This window comes from Rousettus aegyptiacus, unplaced genomic scaffold (genome assembly GCF_014176215.1).
Source record: "Rousettus aegyptiacus isolate mRouAeg1 unplaced genomic scaffold, mRouAeg1.p scaffold_m13_p_3, whole genome shotgun sequence".
In the NCBI taxonomy this organism is placed as follows: Eukaryota; Metazoa; Chordata; class Mammalia; order Chiroptera; family Pteropodidae; genus Rousettus; species Rousettus aegyptiacus.
The window spans coordinates 136,613,776-136,635,088 of record NW_023416306.1 but is presented as its reverse complement, the minus strand read 5'-3'; the positions used below and the strand labels follow the sequence as shown (position 1 = coordinate 136,635,088).

Sequence of the window (21,313 nt, the reverse complement as noted above, 5' to 3'; positions counted from 1 at the left end):
GGCAGACCAGAAATGCAGTATTGTTCATTTTTAGAAACTGGAATAATTTATTTTTCTGCACACTGTTCTTCTGCTCTTTGGCCTATGATACCGAACCAACGAACTACTATGTAAAAGCATTGGAATATATTAATTTTTTCATAAGTGAAAAAGTAATTTGGACTTTCTTCCTTAAGTCTTACTGAGTAGCCCCTATATCAGGGACAAACTAGTGTGTTTAAGCTACCTGCAGTTTCTGTTGCTGGGGCTAGGGTCTGAATTTTAAGTTGCTGAAACTGAAAAACTGCTCTCCAAGGGTCTGTAACTAATTTCTTCACATTAAAATCTAAATTGGAATCTATTACGTGGACAAGTCCTTATGAGGTTTTTACATTATAGATAGATGTAAAGCAAATAACTCCACATTAATTTTGCACAATTGCTGAAACACTGAAATAAAACAAAATCTATGCCTCAGACCAAGATATTTTCATTCAATTTAGAAATAGGAATTGAATGTGTCTTTAGCAAGATTGTGTCCTTGAAGAAAAATACCATTTTTCTAAATATATATTTGAACTACACGGAATATGTCCCCAAAGGGTATTTAGCACTGAATAATCTAGACTTTGGTTAATATGTTGCCCACTAATTTCTGTGACTGCATTGCAATAGAAGGGATGGGGCATCAGACCACACTGAGTTTCCCACCTGTCAGTCAGACTGGAGTTCTGGAGTTCAAAAAAGAAAGGTGAGTTTTGGACTGAGGGAAGGAGCATAGTGTGTCTCAATCTCTCTCTCTCTCTCTCTCTCTCTCTCTCTCTCTCTCTCTCTCTCTCTCTCTCTCTCTCTCTCTCTCTCTGAAAGGCTGAGAGAGGTGGGACACTAGGCTCTTGGGAGAAAGAACATAGGATGTGACATTTGGGGGCATAATCATGTGCCTGCTTATAGTGACAGATCAGGATAAATGGCCTTTGAGAGACATCTATGAAGGGCTATGGTCCATAGGCTCTACTTAGCTTTTTTAGCCCAGAATTTCCTAAACTTACTTAAATAAGGAACCCCTCTATCACAAAATACTTGTTAATATGCCACAGAATACTTTTCTGAAGAATATACTATGAGAAATAGTGTTAGCCAGATTTCATCCTAGCATGTATTGGAGTCACCCAGATGGTTTGTTGGAACACAAATGTCTGGCCCTACTTCCAAAGTTTCAGATTCAGTAGGTCTGGGGTGAGCATGGAAGATCTGCATTTCTGACAAGTTCTAGGGTGCATATTGATCCTGCTGGTCCAGGAACCACAGTTTTAGAATGAATCATAGACTAAAATAGTCAGTTTGTTTCTTTGGCTTTCTAAAGTAACACAAATAAAATCAGGAAGTAGTCATTGAAATAAAAACCAAAAGTGAAAAGCCCACTAATAATATCATCTCAATGTTGAAAAACTGAAACTTTTTCCTCTAAGATCAGGAGTAAGGCAAGGATACCCACTCTTGACACTTCTATTCAACATAGTACTGAAAGTTCTCATGAGAGCAATTAGGGAGGCGGGGTGGGGAAGAAAGGAAGAAGTAAAATTGTCCCTGTTTGCAGTGACATGATCTTATTTATATATAGAAAACTTTAAAGACTCCACCAGAAAACTATTAGAACTAATAAACTGGTACAGTAAAGCTGCAGGATACAAAATCAAAATACCAAGTTCAGTTGTTTCTGTATACTAACAACACACAATCTAAAAAAGGAAATTAAGAAAAAAATCCCATTTCCAGTAACACCAAAAAGAATAAAATATTTATCAATAAATTTAAATAAGGAGGTGAAACTACAAAACATTGATGAAAGAAGACAAATGGAGAGACACCTGTGTTCATGGATCGGAAGACTTAATGTCGTCAAAATGTCCATGCTATCCAAAGCAATCTACAGATTCAGTGCAATTCCTATCAAAATCCCACTAGTGTTTTTTACAGATAGAGGAAAAATAATTCTACAACTCACATGGAACCACATAAAGCCATGAATAGCCAAATCAATCTTGAGAAAGAACAAAACCAGAGCCATCACATTTCCTGATTTTAAAATATATTACAAAGCTATCATAATCAAAACAATATGGTACTGGCATAAAGTTAGACATAAAGACCAATGAAACAGAATAGAGAGTCCAGAAATAAATTTACACATAAATGGTCAACTGAGCTTTAACAAAACCGCCAAGAATACACAATGGGGAAAGGATAGTCTTTTCAACAAATGGTGCTGGGAAAACCGGATATCTACATCAAAAATAGTGAAATTAGATTTTTATCTTATACCATGCAAAAATCAACTCAAAAAAATAAAGATTCAAATGTAATATCTGAAACTGTAAAGCTCCTAGAAGAAAACACAGAGAGAAAACTTCGTGATGTTGGTCTATGCAATCATTTCATGGATATGACACCAAAAGCATAGGCAACAAAAACAAAAATAAGCAATTGGGACTACATCAAACAACAGAGTGTAAGGCAAGTCAGAGAATGGGAAAAAATATCTACAAACTGTATTTTTGAAAAGCAGTTAATATCAGAAATTTATAAGGAACTCCTTTAACTGAACAGCAACTTCCCCACCACAATTAAAAACTGGGCTAACGACTTAAATAGACATTTCTTCAGAGAAGACATATGAATAGCCAATATGGAAAAAAAAATACTCATGTCATTAATCATCAGGGAACTGCAAATCAAAACCACAATGAGATACCACCTCACATCTCTCAGGATAGCTATTATCAAAATAACAAAAGACAGTGTTGACAAGGATGCAGAGAAATTTGAACCCTTGCACACTATTGGTGAGAATACAGAATGGTGTTTTCCATACTATGGAAAACAGTATGGAGATGACTCAAAAAAATAAAAATAAAATTAACATAAAATTCAGCAATCTCACTTATGGGAATATACCCAAAAGAATTTAAATCAGGATCTCAAAGAGATATTAGTATTTCCACGTTCATTATAGTACTATTCACAATAGCCAAGATGTAGAAACAACCTAAGTGTCCATCGACAGATGAAGGGATAAAGAAAATACACACACACACACACACACACACACACACACACACACAGCGGAATGTTCTGCAGCCTTAAAAAAGAAGGAAATTCCACAATATGTCACAACATGGAGGAAACTTAAGGACATTGTGTTGAGTGACATAAGCCAAACACAGACAACAAATACTGCATGACTCTATTTATCTAATGAAGTATCTAAAACAGGTAAGTTCATAGAATCAAAGAGTAGAATGGAGGTTGCCAGAGACTGAGGAGAGGAAGAAATTATTAATCAACAAGCATCCAGTTTCAGTCGAGCAAGTTGATAATGTATTGTGATACCGTATTGTGCACTTAAAATTTTATTAAGAGGGTAGATCTTATATTAAATGTTCTTACCACAAAAAAAAAAATATATATAGATATATATATACATATATATATATATATATATATCTAGAGAGAGAGAGAGAGAGAGAGTCATTGAATTCACGTCATGAGCAGGGCATACGGGTTTGTTCTGCCCCAGAAACTCAAAGGCACACCAATGAAGAAGATCCCACAGACAAATATTTAAACTAGTAACCCTTCGGTTGTCACAAAGTGATTTTAAAAATTAATGAGCACTTATTATATTATCCATACTTCCTGGCTATTTTGACCATTACACGATTTAATAGTTTTTTTTTAATATTTCAAATGTAAAATAATTGAAAGGAATTTCATTCATTAATATTAGTTGCAGTAAATTTTCAGCAATCTTCCCACCTTAAGAGCCATTTGGGCATGCCGGTTTATGTTATCACAGCAGTTCAACATCTAGTTAATTAAATCTGAAGAAACCCACTTAGTCATTAGGCAATTTGCAATGTATAATAATAAACAACTGGTTTTGCTGATTGCTTTGGCTGATTGATTAAAGGCCTCAGAGAAATAGTAGAAACAATTCAGTTTGCGTGACAGCTTTACATTTCTGCTTTCCAGTAATTATAGTCTCTGATGAGCCAATACTTCCAGAGGAAAAACTGCAAATTTCTGAGTTGGTGTCTCATTTACAATATATTATTATCTTCATTATATTTACCTGAAGTAGACAATTAGCAAAAACAAAACCAAAGTACAGCAGAATAGAGGAGCTGCCAGTCCCCAGCCACAGATCATCTAAAGAAGTTAAATATGCACATAATCTATCTCTATACCTATGAGGCAATTAGAAAGTGATAGGCATTACCAGCCCTCAAATTCAAATGTGCTTCACTCTAAGTTGCTTTAAATGTTTCTTCTTGGTACATCTTCATATAGTGATGAACTTCAGGAAAATGTCAAGGTCACTCATTCTGTGTTTCAAAGACTTAGGGAACCGTTTGCCTATCATTCCATAATGTGCACCTTAATGATTATGATGGCCCTGAACTCGTGCTGCTTAGATATGAGGAGCATAATTGACAATGGTCCTAGTAGTCGCCCCTCTGGATGCACCACTGCATTTACACCAAGGTCACAATTCCCACGGATCGCTCCTAGTCAATGAGTGAACATGATGCAATACAAATGATGTGCTATTCTTGTGTAACGTGAAACTCCTTCAATGAGTAACTTGGCTCACAAACTCCCCGTTGGCTTGGCTGAAACTTTCTTGGAACTACACTGTAGTCTGAGACTCTTACTACTGAACCTTACTTCCCTGTCTGCTTCCGAGTGGTCAGACCTTTGTTTCCCACCAAGGACTCTTTCTGCCTACTCCTACTCTCTTCCCTTTACCCTTCACAGTTGTTACCCTCTCTTGCACATCTAACCCATCTTGGCATTTGCTTCTTGGAGGACCCAAACTCACAATGACGATGATTTTTATACTATCTCAGAAAGCAAAATCAAGGTAACCCATGGTGTATGAATGAATTTTAAATATTGCTGGACCCAGAGTAAAAAAAAAATATCTGAAAGTTTAATAGTTTTCTTGTCAGGGTCACAAATTAGCTATAAAACCATTGATAATCTCTGATGCTGTTTCCTTTGTATTTGTGTCAAAAATATCCACAGACGCACATTACAATGAAAAGAAAGTCTGGCTTCTCCTGATATATACCTTCTATTATTCAAAGATTAATGCAGAGATATTTAAAACTCTTTCATCTTAAAATTTATAGTTTTTGATTAACTGATACATTTTAGGTAATTTTTCTGCTTAATAGTTTTTCTGTTAGAAAATCATTATGAAAAGTATAGAACATTATTTAAAAATAAATAAAAACCACCACCTAGTTCCAGCACCCAAAGATTCTATGATATTATAGTTAACCGTTTTAGAATGCTTTTGTCTATATTTTTCTCTGCATATAAAAATACAGACAAAAGCATACTATATATAAATATACACATACACACACAGGTGAGATAACAGTATATATATAAATTTATCCTGCTTTCCCCCATGGTATTAAAATTTTTCATAGAATACTTGTAACAGCTGCACAATATTCTATCATACATTATTCTTTCATTCCATTATTCTGTTATTTACTCAATTATTCCCTTATTCTTGGAATTCAGATAACTTCTCATTTTCTGGCTATTATAAACAGCCTATAATGAATATCCTTGCTCATAAAACATTTAGTCTGCATTTTGAGATTTTTTCCCTTTATATGGATTCCTAGAAGTCCTTTCTGGCTTCCCGATAAGCCTGCAGCTTAAGAAGAAACAACAAACTTACTCCCCACATTTATATCGCACGTTAGAAGAATATGGGCCCAGCACTCAGAAGACTTGCTATTAACACTAACTAGCTGGGTGTCCTATATGAGTCTCTTTACCTCAGAGTCTAAAAGTGTGAAATCAGGGAGTTGAATTAGATTATCCTTTAGATAGATTATCATTCCACCATGTTTAGTATTCCTTAAATATCTGTTTAGTGGACCTAACTCCTATCCAGTGCCATAATTTTTCTTAGGGCTGTATAGACACACAGGAATACCACTGGTAATGGATCTTAGGCTATTACTGTATTACTACTATCTTTATACAGAGAATACTCAACATTATATAGGAATATGGTTTGTCCTGTGACTCTCTTTTCTTTTACTCATATAACTTATTGCTGTCTATGTTTTTGAATTACTTTTGGCTTCTAAGTATTAGAAGTATTTGGCTATGTGAAACTGCTCACTAAACCGAATATTAACCCAAGGCAAAAAAATATTGTTCACTTGTTAAATATCAAGATACCACATTTAAAATTTTTCTTCTGTGTTCCTTAAATTTACATCTGGTTCAATCTTCATATAAAAACTATATTAAGTGTTGCCTTATGCATGGCCTTATGCTAGGAACTGAATTACAAAGACTTTATTTTTGATTTTGAGGAATTTCTAAATGAAAAACCACAACACTGAGGACAAAGGAATATCTGAACAACCTGTCTGAATCCCAATGCCTGCCAGAGGCTGAGGGTCTCTTGAAGGAGATCAGGAAAAGAGAACTCTGAAGAATTTTGGGTTTGGGGAGGCTGGAGCCGGGGCAACATTGTGCTCCTCAGAGGGAAGATATGTGAAGGAAATGGGTTCCAGGAAACCAATCAAGTGTTACGTAGGGTCTGCCCTAAATAGTTAATTAGGGTCTGCCAGCTCTCTGGGAGATTCAAGATCTGGAAGCTAAATCAGGAAAGATTTTTTTTTTTCCTGACGAAGGTGGAAACAGAACCATTTAATGTTTTACAGATTGAAAATAAGTCAGATGCAGAATAAATAAGAATGATAATTAGGAAAGACGAGTCTTCACAAATGGCAGTGCAAACAAGTAATGGAAGTTAGTGTGATCAGCAGCTGATCCAGGTTATTTGCTTGGTAAGAGTCTGTGGCCAATCTGAAGGGTATGGGAGTTGGTAGCCTCTGAAGACTCTGTCCACAAATTGTTAGAACTCTTGCCAGCAAAATTTCTTAAAGGAGAAAAAAATGGACATAAGTCCAGCAACCTAGGAGAATCTGTCACAATTTGAGGCACAGGCTCATAAACATTGAATATGTTGAGCCTCGAGTGGGAATAGCTCCACAGGACCATGCCCGAGATTCTAGCGATTCTGCTTGTGGATGAACCATACTCTCCAAGAACCTTGTACCTACTTCAGTTGTTCTCCGTCAGCTCTCCACCTGATGGATCTGCCCCCACCCCTATTTCCCTCCCCACCACTTCTCTCCTCAAACTTTGGAGTCCCTACTCCTTCTGGCATCCACTGCTAGCATCTCATGTGTTTTCCGTTACCTCCTCATTTGGCCGTACCTCCCCCTGGGCCAGTACACCTGCCCTTCACCTCAGTCCAGCCCAATGCTATAGTGGAGCCTCCCCCAAATATTCACATGAAGGCTTTGAGCCCTCTGAACCTCCATGGCAGCCAAGATTTGAGCATTCCAACTTCTATGGTGAGTGAAGCTGAATTTGAAGAGATCATCAAGTGAAACAACGATTTCCAGCAATTTTATTTCCAAAGTGATATCTGGAGCCAGTACAGGGGATTATAGTGACATTTAGATACTGCTCACAGCTTTTACTATTATCAAACAGTCTCATGAGGTTGTCAGTGAAAAGTATCTTCATTGCATTGAAGCTTAGTCCTATGGTGTGAGTGTCAGGGGAGGTCACCTAGCTGGTCACCTAGCCAGAACAATCTGCACTGGGGCCTGCTTCATAATGAGGACCAGCATGATGATTGTTAACAAGAAAAGAGCCAAGAGCATGGAGAGAAACCAGAAAACAGAATGGGACTCGCACCACTGAGAACAGAGTCTGGTTGGAAGCGAATGTTTTTAATGGACTTGCATCTCCTCACCTTCATCAGGACTAAAGGACAGAGGCAGCTCCACCCTTTCCCCTCCTCCAAACCTTTAACCCGAAGAATACCCTCTGCCCTATAGGACCAAAGATTTCTTGGCGTCCCTCCCAATCCCACATGTCCTATTTGCCAGGGGAGAGAACCTATCAGATAGAATATAAGGAAAAGAAAGCAATGATTAGGTTAAAACTTAAAATACACATCTTTTTTTTTTTAATGGACAACACTATCTTATAATGTTCAGGGTCATTTTATCACAATCGAGTGTTAAAGCTATTTACAAAGCAGCAATTACTATAAAAATAATTGGGGAAGAAAGTTTTTATCATTGAGATGAGTCTTATGGAAAGAGCTTCTGAAATGGAAGGCAACATTTTATTTTTTGACCTTGATAGTAGTTACTAAGGTGTTCACTGTTATGAAAATTCATGTTGTACATTTGTTTTGTGTAATTTTCTGTATCTTTATTTTATATTCCAATAAAGAATTGTTTTAAAAGAAATAATGGTATTTATGTGAAATAACAATCAAATATAATATGTGGAACTTGTTTGGATCCTGATTTGAACAAACCAATTACAAAATATTTATGAGATAATCAGAAAAATTAGAACATTAACTAGATCTTTGATGATATTTAGGAATTATTGTTTAATTTTTAATATGACTGCTACTGTGTGTTTTAGAAAAAGTATTATTTAAATATACACACTGAAATACTTTAAATACTGTTTGATTAACTGATACATTTCTTCAAAATAATCCATTGGGGGTAGAAATGTTAGGTTGGGGTATAAATGAAACAAATTGACCATATGTTGAAAATTGGTGAGAATGGTTGGAGAATACATGGGGGTTCGTTGTATTATTCCCTCTAGTTTTGTGCATGTTTGAAAATTTCCATAACAAAAAATTTCTTTTATTGATATGATTTAGATAAGTAGTTCATAAGCAAAAGAAAAATGATGGACCTGTAGATTCTCTATAGGACTGCTGAAACAGCTTCCTCTCTTCAGTTAGCTGCTCTGGAAATTCTCCCTGCATAAGATAATTGTTTAAGTAAACTAAAACTTCAGGGCCAGGTGTCATTTGTCAGGTAAAATGTCCCCAGATAACAAACAACCTAAACCTTCTTTCAGATCACACTGACAAAATAAAACACATTTTAATTTCTCTCTGGAGGGCTGGAGACAATGATGTACAGGCTAACTTGTAAATGTAGGAGCTGATGCCCAGACTGATGCACCTGAGAGGATGGAACCTTCCATTCCATCCTGCAGAATCTCAGGTCCAGATCTAAAATCTGTCTCTGAAATGCCTCCCACATTTGTTGAACAGCTGCTCAATCTCAAGTTAGCACGCAAGTAAAACATAACAACGCAAGTTGTTTTTTAAGGCCTTGCTGCCTTAATTTTGTCATGCTGGCATCAGCACCATATGCCTACTGGTGTGGCAAATTGAGAAGAAAATGTTTCTATGACTGTGCTACTGATTTTTAAAATAACATATCTAATGAGCCAGCTGTGATTAGAAAAAAACATTAATAATCATTTCTGCAGTTTATTTTATCCTAAACAGATCTCAAATATTATTCTGTCTTTTCAAAACTATAATACAGATATCATACAGATGGCCCATCTGATGGGTTCTATCTTAAACAAGCCACCTAGGAGATCACTGCTTCTATCGAAAGGTAGGAAAAATAATTTATCCCAGGTCAAATGGGAAAAACTGGAATTATTATTCTGACAAAATGACATACATTTGATAAGACAGTGGTGTCAGGTCATGGATATACAGTGATATTTCTCCCCAGAACTTGAATATAAGGGAAATGAATATTGACTTTGAGCATTAAACCATGCAATGAATATGTAGTGATCAGAGCTAAGAATGCAAATCCGCGTCTAGACTAAGCAGCTGTCAGGTCATCAAGACTGGGCTATGAAAGAATGAATATGTTATGATACTTAAAAAATGTGTTCATCAAAGGTGTGTGGAAGGGGGTGATGTTGGCCCATGACAGAAATATAGGAAAAGTAGTATCATTAAGGCAAGTGTTGGCTATAGATGTCTAAACGTTATTCAGGGGACAAGGAGCCTTAAACCAATAGCTCTAATCACTCGAGTCTCATAGCAAGACCACCCCTCCTTGAGCCAGATGCATCCGTCTATGGAAACTCAAGGCAGAGGTTGCAATCTGGAGTGCTGGACAGCTAACCTGGCTCACAGATGGATTTGTCTGGCTCCTGTAGCTTTTCTTTTAATATTCATATTAACTGGAAACATTTTCTTAAATGAAAAGGTTTTATGTAAGAATCTCTATTTATTAATTTTCTTGAAAAAGCCTGACTTCCACTGTTAGTCTTCTACAGAGAGAAAGGGAGCTGATCATGTCAATGCGAGGACTCCTGCCTGTGTGACAGTTTTATGATTCGTGGTACAGTAAGAAACTGGCATTTTGATTTTACACATCAGTCTGCAGTCAGTCAGTCCTAGAAAGATGGATCCACTCTTAGTATAACAATAAAACCTAGTGTCAGTCTCCAAGGCTGAGAATCAAAACCCCTGCTGCTACTAAACTCACAGTGTGTCATGCTCCCTAGTCTAGTGGCTTGGGACTGAACCACCCAATGTTACCATATGGAATCCTCCACGAAGAGGACGTTTTCTGGTTTTTATTTTATATTTGGAAGGTACTTCATGCTCTAATTTTGTTTTATAAATAATCACATTTGCTTACATTATACTTTTGTATGTAGGTGTGTGTGTGCGTGTGCGCGTGTGTGTGTGCGCGTGTGTGTGTGTGCGTGTGTGTGTGTGTGTGTGTGTGTGTGTGTGTGTGTGTAAAATCCAAAGATAGGCAATTAGGTTAGTGGAAAAGCATACAAAATAAAAGTTTTTGGTTCTAAAATAAAATGATCTTTGTCTTTCTAGCACTTTATACTGCAGAGTACTGGGTGTATGTTTTTGGTTGCTTTATTTTTTCTATATGCATCACATTTCATAGCTCTTTATTAATTGTGAAAGAAGTATTGCTTTTTCTAACTCTCAAATCTTATTTTCTTTGCTACTTTGTTAATGTCATTGCCTCTGTAGTCACCCACTACTCTCCTATATTTTATAATTTAGAAAATGTCCACCTACATATTGCACCTCAATTGTGTCATCTGCCAGAAAACGAGATGATTGGGGAAGAAAATCTTAAAAACACTTCCTACACATTCTCACATTGCAGAGGCTTTACATCACAGGCATTTGGGAGTCCCACTGTGTCTGGGAGAACTTTAGAACGATTCATGCAGGAAGCAGCTTAGGAAAAGATGAACATGGGTGTGGTAATGCTTACTCATGTAGAAACTTCAAAATATTTAAGATCCTCCAATTCTTTTCCTAATTCAGCCATAAGCATAGACATCTCACTCAATCATTTATTCATTTTTAAAAATGGTTTTGTAGGCGACCAAAGATATACCCAAAGCCAATAGAAAGCAATTTTCCTAACCTTAGTATTAAAGATCATAATAATGATAATTATTATGACAACAAAACAGATAAGAAAATTTTTACCTTTGCAACCACATATGTGATTTCAGTTGTTTTGTTTTCTGCTTTAAAGGATAGAACAGTTAGGCAGTTTGCAAGAATTTCCAGAAAACACTAAGTAGATCTATACCTATGATTTGTGTTTTCCTCCTATTAGGAAATGTCTTTGGACAACAAACTAAAGTGCACTGCAAGGTATAGGCTGGCAACTGCTTAAGGGATATTTCTCAATATCACTTCCAAATAATTTTTAAAAAAACACAGAATGCCAGAAATTTATTTTCTATCTCTGTCCCCACCTATATCATTCCTGTATCAGCATCATTTATGGTTGAAGCATCTTAAATGAACAGTGAATATGTGGCGTACTGAGATAGAAAATAAATAGAGCTCTTAAAATGATGTTTTTAAAATCACATATGCATTTGATTAATAAATCAGGCACACATAGAACTGAGAAATTTCTCAGACCTTTCCTCTCCACAAAATGGAATACTTTAAAGGCGACATTTTAACATCTAAAATACATCTTCAGTGACCGAGAGATGTGTTTGGGTCAATTCGTTATCCAGGTTATAAACTTAAAGTTTATTTTAGGTCTTGCTTCCAAAGAAACAGAGAATAATAAACAAATGGAACAATAATCACATTTTTGAAAGACTAAATATTGATGTTGTAACAATAAAATTGACAATCTAGCTCCAGCAACTCAAATAAGGCACCTATATTGGCTTAAGGATAGGTTTTATCCCATAAGGACATTATGTTTCTTGTCTTTAATGAGTACTTACAATTCAGATAGAGATAGAACTATCAGAGATATAATTTTAATGTAAACATTACTGAAAGTAGGATCAGTTTTTTTTTTCCTAAAATAGATCTGCTTAACTAAAACTTGTTCCTTCTCCTGTAAACTCTGTCAGCAACAAGCCAAAGAATTTAAACCTGACAAATAGTGTTACAGAGGAAGCTATGTGAGATTGTATTGTTAAAACTTAACTTTTAGTCTATGACCATACCACCCTGAAAATGCTGGATCTCATCTGATCTTGGAAGCTAAGCAGGCTCAGGCCATCGTTAGTACTTGGATGGGAGACCACCTAGGAATACCAGGTACTGTATGTATTTAAAAAAAAAAAAAAAAAAAACTTTTAAATGACAACTGTACTATTTTATCATAGTGACAAGACAACGACTCTGTGAGTTCCACGTGGGAACCCTGAAATTCATTTTTAAACTGCCTTAACAATCTACAGGTAAGCTTAGAGATCTGACAACCAATGAGGACATTTGATGGCCTCGCAGGTGTGCTTTCGCTATGGTATTGTGTAATAGAAGGGGGAAAATATCAAGCTGAATGTGAAGTATTAGGCATTCATAAGCAACCACAGAATGACCTGCCAGGAGGTGGTGTACATATTTATCTATACTACTCAAAGCCAGTACCGAGCTTCTCTAAACTTGAAGGGGAAAAAAGCAAATGACTCCACTGCCTGGTATTTACTCTGCAAAGCAAGGACTGCGGTGAGCCTATTCCACTTGAAAACCTTGAGCTTCAGAACTAGGCACTTAGGATCTTTGTGACTTTGAATCTAAAATTTTTATAAAATTTATAAGTTTAAAGTGTAAAAATAGAACAGAAATACCTACCCCACCAGAATGTAAGGCTGTTGTAAAAGTCAAATGAGGTAGATAACGTGCTTAGTAATGTGCCCGATGGGGAGTAAGTACTCAATAAATGAAAGGGCTTTGTATTACCCTCTTCATGCACCGTCTGCCGCTGCTAGAAGCGAAGGGATAGCACTGCTCCTGCTTTGCTTTGCTTTACCTCATAGATGTGGTCAGCACAGCTGAAATGCAGCAGTTTCTGGTTTCTTCCCAGAGGAAGAAAGTTATGTATTACAACGTAATATGCATGAGTCCTGCTTACCGACGTTGGTGAGATGCCAAGAAGGAGATAGTTTTCCTGAGGAGGGTTGACTGAGAGGGAATATATGTATCCTTTTCTGTGCGGCAGTATGTGCGGGCCGCCCCACTATAATTTGGAATGCCACTTGTGCACATAAGAAACACAAATGACCAATTTTATCATCTTGAGTGGAATTGAACTTTTTCCCCCATGGGTACTTTTCAATTCAAGTCATTGCTTAAACATCGCCTTCTCGATGAGGCCTCCTCTGACTGTCATGTTAAAGTTGCAACCCACCTCCCCATATCGATTCTCCTTCCTTAATGTTTTCTTCTTTTTTTGCTCCATTAATGTAATGGAAGATACACTTTTCAAATGTATTATATCTTTTTTTTAAACAAAATCCTCACATATCTATTATTGAACCAACCTACTAGTGCAGAAGCATATTACACATTACATCTCTCGCTTAATCATCTGTCTCTTCCACCTAGAATATAACCTTCTGGGGGGCAGGAATCTTTGTGCCTGGAACACTTGATAACTTGTTGAGAGAACAAAGAAATAAATAGATTTGTTCATATTTGCTTGTATATGCACAAAGAAACTCTGGAAAGCTTACCAAGAAAATAACAGTTGTTACTTGGGCAGGGAAAGTGGGAGAGGTAATCTGTATGAACTGGGGATAGGAGTGGGAGGGAGGTTTCAATTTTTTATTTTTGTATAAAAATATGTGCATGATTTTAAACAGATCAGACATCACTGTTTCTAAAATCACCTTTTTCTGACTTCTCTTTCTTTACTTTCCCTAAAGAGATCTCTCTCCTTTCTCCTTTTCCTGCACCCCCTTAATTTCTCTGTCAAGCCTCAAAATAGAAAGTTTTCTTCTTGCTACATATGCAAATGCATCTGTACATAACTTTTCGGTATAAATGAATGTTGTAAGAAAAGTGTTAAATTGAACCTCAGTTCCAAAACAGATATTTTACTTAACTACAAAATGTAACCAGATATCTTCAGTAAAGACTTACTGAACAAAAGCAACAACAGAAAGTTTACTCTAAAGAGGAAGGCCGATCAGAAGAGCAGTGGTGACTTTCGAGGATTTGATAAACTGATGGCACATCATGACAACTGCTTTGTCCAGCTCTGGCCCTCACTCCCAGTGGCCATGTGATGGAAGGTCCATCATGTTGCAGGAGAAGTGGCCTCTGGGCTGGGAACAGGTTCTCTGGGATTCTCCCTGCTGAGAATTTCCCTGAGGGCAGGATGTCCATCTCTGGGCTATACCCTCTGTCATTCTGATCAAAAGACTATTTGGCATCAAGGCATCTGAGGCGAATGCCTCAGAGAGACTGAGAACACAAACAAGCAGATCTCTAAAGTGGTGTGAAGAAAACAGAAGGGACCCATGAGTTGGGATGTGTTAAGCATTATGAATTAATTTACATAGTCACCAGCGGAAGCAACCTGATCTGAAGTCAAGATGAAGCCAAGAGCCTTGCTTTTCATTCTCCAGTGCATTGGAACATAAGTAAAATTTTAAAATATAGATGCTCTGTTCTTCCCTTCCAGCCTATTTTTTAACCATCTTCCCATGTTTGCCAGCCAGTTCTAGGCAAGTGAATTACTATTCTAGCCACATTCCCCTAGGAAGGAAAGAATAGACTCAATCCATCTTCACTTCTCTCCTCTTACACAGTAGGTCCTGAGCAGCGATGCAAAACTGTGAAGAAGCAATGCAAAACTATGAAGCACAGCAAAGTGATAAAGGCCATAAATTACAAATTCCTAAACCCTTATTATGCAGAAAACCAATTTCTTGTTACTATATTAAGATCCGACTAGCCCTAGACCCAGTACCTTTTATGTCTTCCTATGAAAGGAATTGTTTTAAATATAAGAATTTATTCTTAAGGGTGGCTCCATAGTGTAGTGGTGAGCACATCTACTTTGCATGCAGAAGGTCCTGGGTTCGTGCCCCAGGTGGAGCCACAGGCCAGGCCCTGGGTGTGGGTGCATGCCGTGAGCATGTTGGAGGGGACACCCCACCTTCAGAGATCCAGTTCTTAAGGGGAAACAGCAACATCCATAGGTCAGGGGTGGAAGTGGGGACGGGGGCAATTAAAGGGAGAGAAAAAATAATTTATTCCTAATTTCTCACAAAATCATTTTTCTCTCTAAAAAAATAAGTGAACAGTAGTCCAGCATCAAAAATTAACAGTCACATACCACAATGACCAATAAATATCTTGTATTAAAACAAAGTCTAAAGAATGTTTAAATCGACTTGTTAGATTGTGTATTGTATTTAATCCACTAACTTCAAAAATCATGTTAATGTAATTGGAGATTGAAAGCAACATTTTATAAATTGTTGCTAGATATTTCTCAGTGTTGGCTGTTGCTTCTATCCTGAAGCTTTATAGCGATACCACCCCCATGAAACCCTGCCCCCAAAACAAGACTGTTGCCATATGATGTCAGAGAACAAGCAGTTGCACGTCATTTAGTTCTTTGCTTCCCCCACTACTTACTGCCATGACCGTAGTTATTTTTCCATTGTAGGAGTTACAGTGAAAAAGGAGCAGACTCCATCATACCTCCAAGTTACATAACACCCAGCCTCTGAGCAGCACCCACAGATAGAGGACTTCAGACCCTAAATAGCAACTTTGCTCTGAGCAGCAAATAGAAGACGCAGTTCCGCTTATGACATTTAGAGACTGCAACACAATCTATGAAATTGGACTTTTTAGAGCCGTAAACAGAAGTCACGCTTCAGCAGTCAAGTGCTGGAGGAAGGGGTAAGACACAACCAAAAGCTCTAGCAGTTGCCATGGCAGCAGCAAAGGACTAGGAAAGGTTTCCAGAAGCAGTTCTGTCTCAAGAGTTTATAATACAGTCACATGCTGTCTGTGTTTAACACATGCTGAATGAAGACAGTATGTTTTCCGACTTCCTCTGTCACTTTGCATTAGAATTCTCTGGTGAAATTCTGGAGAGGAGAGTGTGATGTGTTTGTTCTCTGACCCAGGTCTTCAAGTTAGTCTACAACAAAGAAGGCTCAGGTCTTCCTCCCCAGCCTGAGCAGGAAATGCAGCACGAGCCAATCGCTGACAGAGATTTAGCCCAGCTGGCTGAAATTTCCAGTTATACTGTAACATTTACCAGTCTCTTACTGCAGAGTGATTGATCTAACAACAAACTTGATTCAGTCGCTATAGTATTAATTGGAAATACTAAGGGCTAATACAGATGAAACGGGAACGTTCTTTGAATCTGAATTCCTTTTAGAAAAAGCAACAAGGAGATATTTCTTTTTTTTCTTTATTTCTCTCTAAATAATTTACAGAGGAAAACTAGGCTCCGATTGTAGATGTCACCTCTTTCCTGGGAACAAGAGACCAGACCCTTAGATGTGGGTTCACTCTCTAGATAAATTTTACTCTTCTTCTACCCTGGGGAAGACCAACTTACTTTTCTTATTATGGCAAAGTATACATAAATTTTTACCAAGTATATAATTCAGTGGCATTAGGTACACTCACAATGGTGTATAACCATCACCACTATCTATTTCTGGAACTTTTTCATCATCCCAAACAATAATAACCCCATTATTCCCTCCTGCCAGCCCTTAGCAACCACGATTCCACTTTCTGTCTTGACGCCTGTTCTAGGTACCTCATATAAGTGAAATCATATAATATATGTCCTTTTATGTCTGGTTTCTTTCACTTAGCATAATGTTTTCAAGGTTCATCCATGTTTTTGCATGTGTCAGAATTTCCTCCCTTTTGAAGCCTGAATAACATAAAATAATTATAATTACATTAATATTATGATATGCACACATTTATGTATTTTTGTTTATCTTTTCCTCTTTCAGTGGACATTTGGATTTTTTCTACCTTTTGGCTATCGTGACCAGTGCTACTGTGACATTGATATCAAGTATCCATTTAAGTCCCTACTTTCAGTTCTTTTGAGTATATACCCTGAAGTGGAATTACTGGATCATATAATAATTCTATGTTTAACTTTTTGAGAAACCACCCAACTGTTTCCCACAGCATCTGTACCACTTTACATTTCCATAAAGCTACTTCTCTTAATATCTATGAAGAGATATGACCTCTGTGTCACTTCCCCTAATTTCAAGGGGTTGGGGGAAGTTTGCCAGTAGTGCCAACCTTATGAGTCAGTGTTGATACATGTCCTGATGACACACTGAAATCCTGTTAGCTTAAAGTCAGTAAATATGTGTTGAGTGCCTATGATGAGCTAGGCAATGTGCCAGGCATTAGAGATACAAAAGTTCATAACTTAGGAAGATAGAAATTTAAATGTAAAAGTGTAGTGTGATGAATCTACTTATAGAAGGACGTGCAAGGCAATAAATGGGTAGAAAAACCTTTGCAGATAGGATGACTAGGCTGGGTTTTGAATAATTAATTAGTTTGCAAGGTGAGAAGAAGAAGACTAGCCTAAGTAGGAAATAAGTTAAAAGAAGTTCCAAAGTATAAAAGTAAATAAAGGTCACTTTTCACTCGTGCTTTCTGCTGGACCCCTGTGACGGCCAAAAACAAAGAAACATGAGTAGGCTAGTCTGCTGAGGATGAAATACATGGAATGAAGTCCAGTCATCCCAGCTGAAGTCATCATAGATGAGCAAACTGCCAGCTAATTGTCAAAACAGTGATTAAGCTCCAGCTAAAATTAAAGCATCAGCCATACTAAGCGAAGATCAGCAGAACCACCCAAACAACATGTAGATTAATGAGAAATAATAAGTGGCTGTTGTTTCACACTGTATTTTGGATTTGTCTGTTATACAGGAATAGCTAACTGACCTCTGCCAATTTACCTGTTCCAAAAATATGTGTATTTTCTCAAACTACTTATGCTTATGAATTAACATTCACTGTCTTTAAAAATATTTTTAAAATTTAATCTATCACTAAGTTCAGGATACTCTATTATCCTTATAGTCATTCAATTATTATATCATCTATGAACCTAAATTTTTTTTTTAGAATTTAGTTGTTTCTTTTAGTCTTCTAAAATCAACCTCCATTAATCTATTTGAAATTAAGCTACATTCTCTTCAACAATGTGACAATTCAGAGGACAGTGATTATGAGCAAAGGAAAGAGAAAAATCTTTAGAGAAGATTTCCTAAAGTCACAAACTTGGATGTTTCCTTTTTCTCCCATCCTATCTCAGTTTCATCACTGGCTCAGGACCTCAGGTGACACAGAACTGGTTTCAAATATAAGAGAAAGAGGTGTATGTACATCAATTACCCATGGTAAGAGAAGTTAAAAAAAAAAAAAAAGCAGGAGCCTTTCAGATCGAGATGAATATTTATTTTGGTCTTGAAAAAACATCAAACATTTCTTACAGTGATGTATAACACGGATTGATTTAACATGTTGTCCTCACATTTGTACTTTTAAAAGCTTTTAAAAAGGAAAAGATATTACAAAAAGAGAAGATGAAAATATTGACATTTTAAATCCTGAACTTTTAAATTCATTACCTTTTCTTTCTGCTCAGTGCCTTTTCTAGATTCTGTCTTTTTCTTGCATTATACTGTTTTTTAAAATAGTCTTCAATTATCTGAAACAAAGGCGGATTGATTAGGACTCTCATTAATGCCTCAGATGCCCCATTCTTGAAAGGTGAAATGCTTCTTCAAAAACCCTTTCTAAGCAAGCTCTCAAGTCAATTGCTCTCCTTTTTTGGTAATGTAAAACAAATTGTACCATTAGTCATTTAACACAAGCAGAACATCTCCCTTTGTGAAAAGCTGCCAAGTTATTTGCTTTATAAAACTAAAAGATAAATCACATTTACCTAATGGATGAAATTTGATAATTTCTCCATATGTTATTCTTAAAATTGACATGGCAGCAGCTGCCAAAAAGAAGCAATAAACAATACTCTAAAGAAAGAAAAATAGTTCTTGAATCTTTATTAAACATATCTTTGTTTTAAAATATGATTCTGTTTCTACCAAGAAATTGGCATTTTCACTTAGTCTTTTTCCTACAATAAAACAGCTCGAAATGAGTAACTATCCTCAAAGCCAGTCTACAGCAAAAGCAGCATTCCCAAGTTACTTTTTAGTATTCTTAGGTTACCAACAAATGGCTGTGAATATGGACTATTTGTGTTAAACAAAGCAACAAAAAGATGCCCACATCTCAGTCATTTGTTTTCTAAGATAGATGACCTTTGCACTGAGCATCATCAGTTAGAAAACCCGAACCCTTCAGAGTAAAATGAGCCTAAATTCAAATTGCTTTCTTTAAGTCCAACCTGGATCTCTTAAGGTCATTGCCCATATTTAAAATATACCCTTACTTCTGGCAGTTATGCTATGTACCAATGGAGCTTCCTCTAAGAAGCTGAACATTCTATTAATTTCATTTGATCTCTTTTGCTATTTGGCAATGGTTTCCCAAGAATTTAATGGAAATGGCTACAATGATGGCCAAAAATCACTCTTACTCAATGGCAAGATGCCACTAGTGTGTATGTGTGTGTGTGTGTGTACATCCTCACTAGTCACCTTTGTTAATTTTTAAAGCAGTTCATTCTTACCTGTCTGGACAGGTCATGGCAGAGACTATTGTTTCTTTTATAATAAAATCACATTTGTGTTGCATTTTTTTTTTTTGAAAAATTTTCCCTTCTATGCCCACTAAAGAGAGGTGTGATTCAAAGAGAGGCCAATATAAACTAATTTAGTGGTAACCATGAGCCAAGTGCTTTACATATGTTTATGTTATTTTATTTAGTCCTCATAACCACACTATAATTTTAAGTATTATTATCTCTATTTTGTAATTAAGGAAATTAAGACTCTTTAATCAAGGAGATCACATACAGGGTCAGAATTTGATCCTACATAGGTCTGACTCCTAAGCCAGAGATCTACCCATTTCTTCTTATTACCCAATCAGATTTTAATAAAACCCATTTGAATGATATATATCAGAAGCTCCCAGAATTTGTCTAATTTTATTTCTGGATCTAAAATTAGTTTCTCCTCTTTTTTTAGAATCAAATGTGCAGCTTGCTTATATTTAATCCTTCTTAGTTGTCCAAAATGTTAAGTAATACAATTAAATTATGGTCCCCTATTACAAAAATCAAACATCCGTGACTTACAGGTAAAAGAGGCAAACTCTTTACAAGGATCATGGTTTAAATTCTTGGTTCTGTCATCAGGCAGGTCGATGTTCAAATCTTCAGGGGGTCATTTGAGGACTAAACAAGGTCATGGAGGTAAGCACCTGATAAATGTCCAATAAATAGTAACTTAATTTGACAAATACTTACAGAGTGGCAAGCAAAGCTGAGCTGATTCCCGCCCCTATTAGACAGGACTTGGGAAAGGAAAAGGGGAATGAAAAACGAAGGAAAGGGATGAGAGAAATGGGCAAGGGCTTTAGGGTCATAGGGTCAAACATACCAGAGCACACACAGAGACCAAAACTTCCACTTTATAAAGTCAAGGGCTGTGGCTTTTAATTACATCTGTTAGATGTAATTCTATTAGAGAATCTTCCAATTCCCACTTGAGAGGGAAACAATGGAGCTTGGCAGATAATAAGCAGGGATGACAACAATGCTCAGACATCAAGCCTATTGACAGAACAAGCTGACAAGTTCATGCAGAATGGCAAATTCTCAAATGTGTTTTGCTGCCTTCAAATGTGGACAGATGTATATGGAAAAAAATTACTTCGTTGCAAATTAAATTTTCTATGGATTGCTCAGCAGCCCCTGCAGTTTTGACAGGTGCAAAGAGGCAGTGGAGGTAGGCTTGCAAAGCTAGCCCCAATGCCTCCCCCAGCTGTGCAAGGTGGATGATCAGCAAGATGTGCAGTTTCAGTTTTGCTAACATTTGTTCCATCAAGTTGTAAGTGACAAATGCTGCTAGGAAGAAGCCTTCCTAGCTAAACTCACCCCACCTCCATCTTTCATCCTTT

The 21,313-nt window shown here is 36.8% G+C and overlaps 1 long non-coding RNA gene, 1 other non-coding gene and 1 pseudogene across 2 annotated transcripts; all 3 read left to right on the top strand.

Moving 5' to 3' along the window:
* The first annotated feature begins 659 nt into the window (after positions 1 to 659).
* LOC118615101 lies at positions 660 to 7,797 on the top strand (annotated as a pseudogene).
* A 4,778-nt stretch (positions 7,798 to 12,575) lies between these two features.
* Positions 12,576 to 15,178, top strand: LOC107521619. Its single transcript, XR_001599602.2, has 3 exons — positions 12,576 to 12,654; positions 13,281 to 13,394; positions 14,318 to 15,178. It is a non-coding gene; the product is annotated as an uncharacterized LOC107521619 (long non-coding RNA).
* Positions 15,179 to 15,228: 50 nt separating this feature from the next.
* Positions 15,229 to 15,302, top strand: TRNAA-UGC. Its single transcript has one exon. It is a non-coding gene; the product is annotated as a tRNA-Ala (tRNA).
* Positions 15,303 to 21,313: the final 6,011 nt, after the last annotated feature.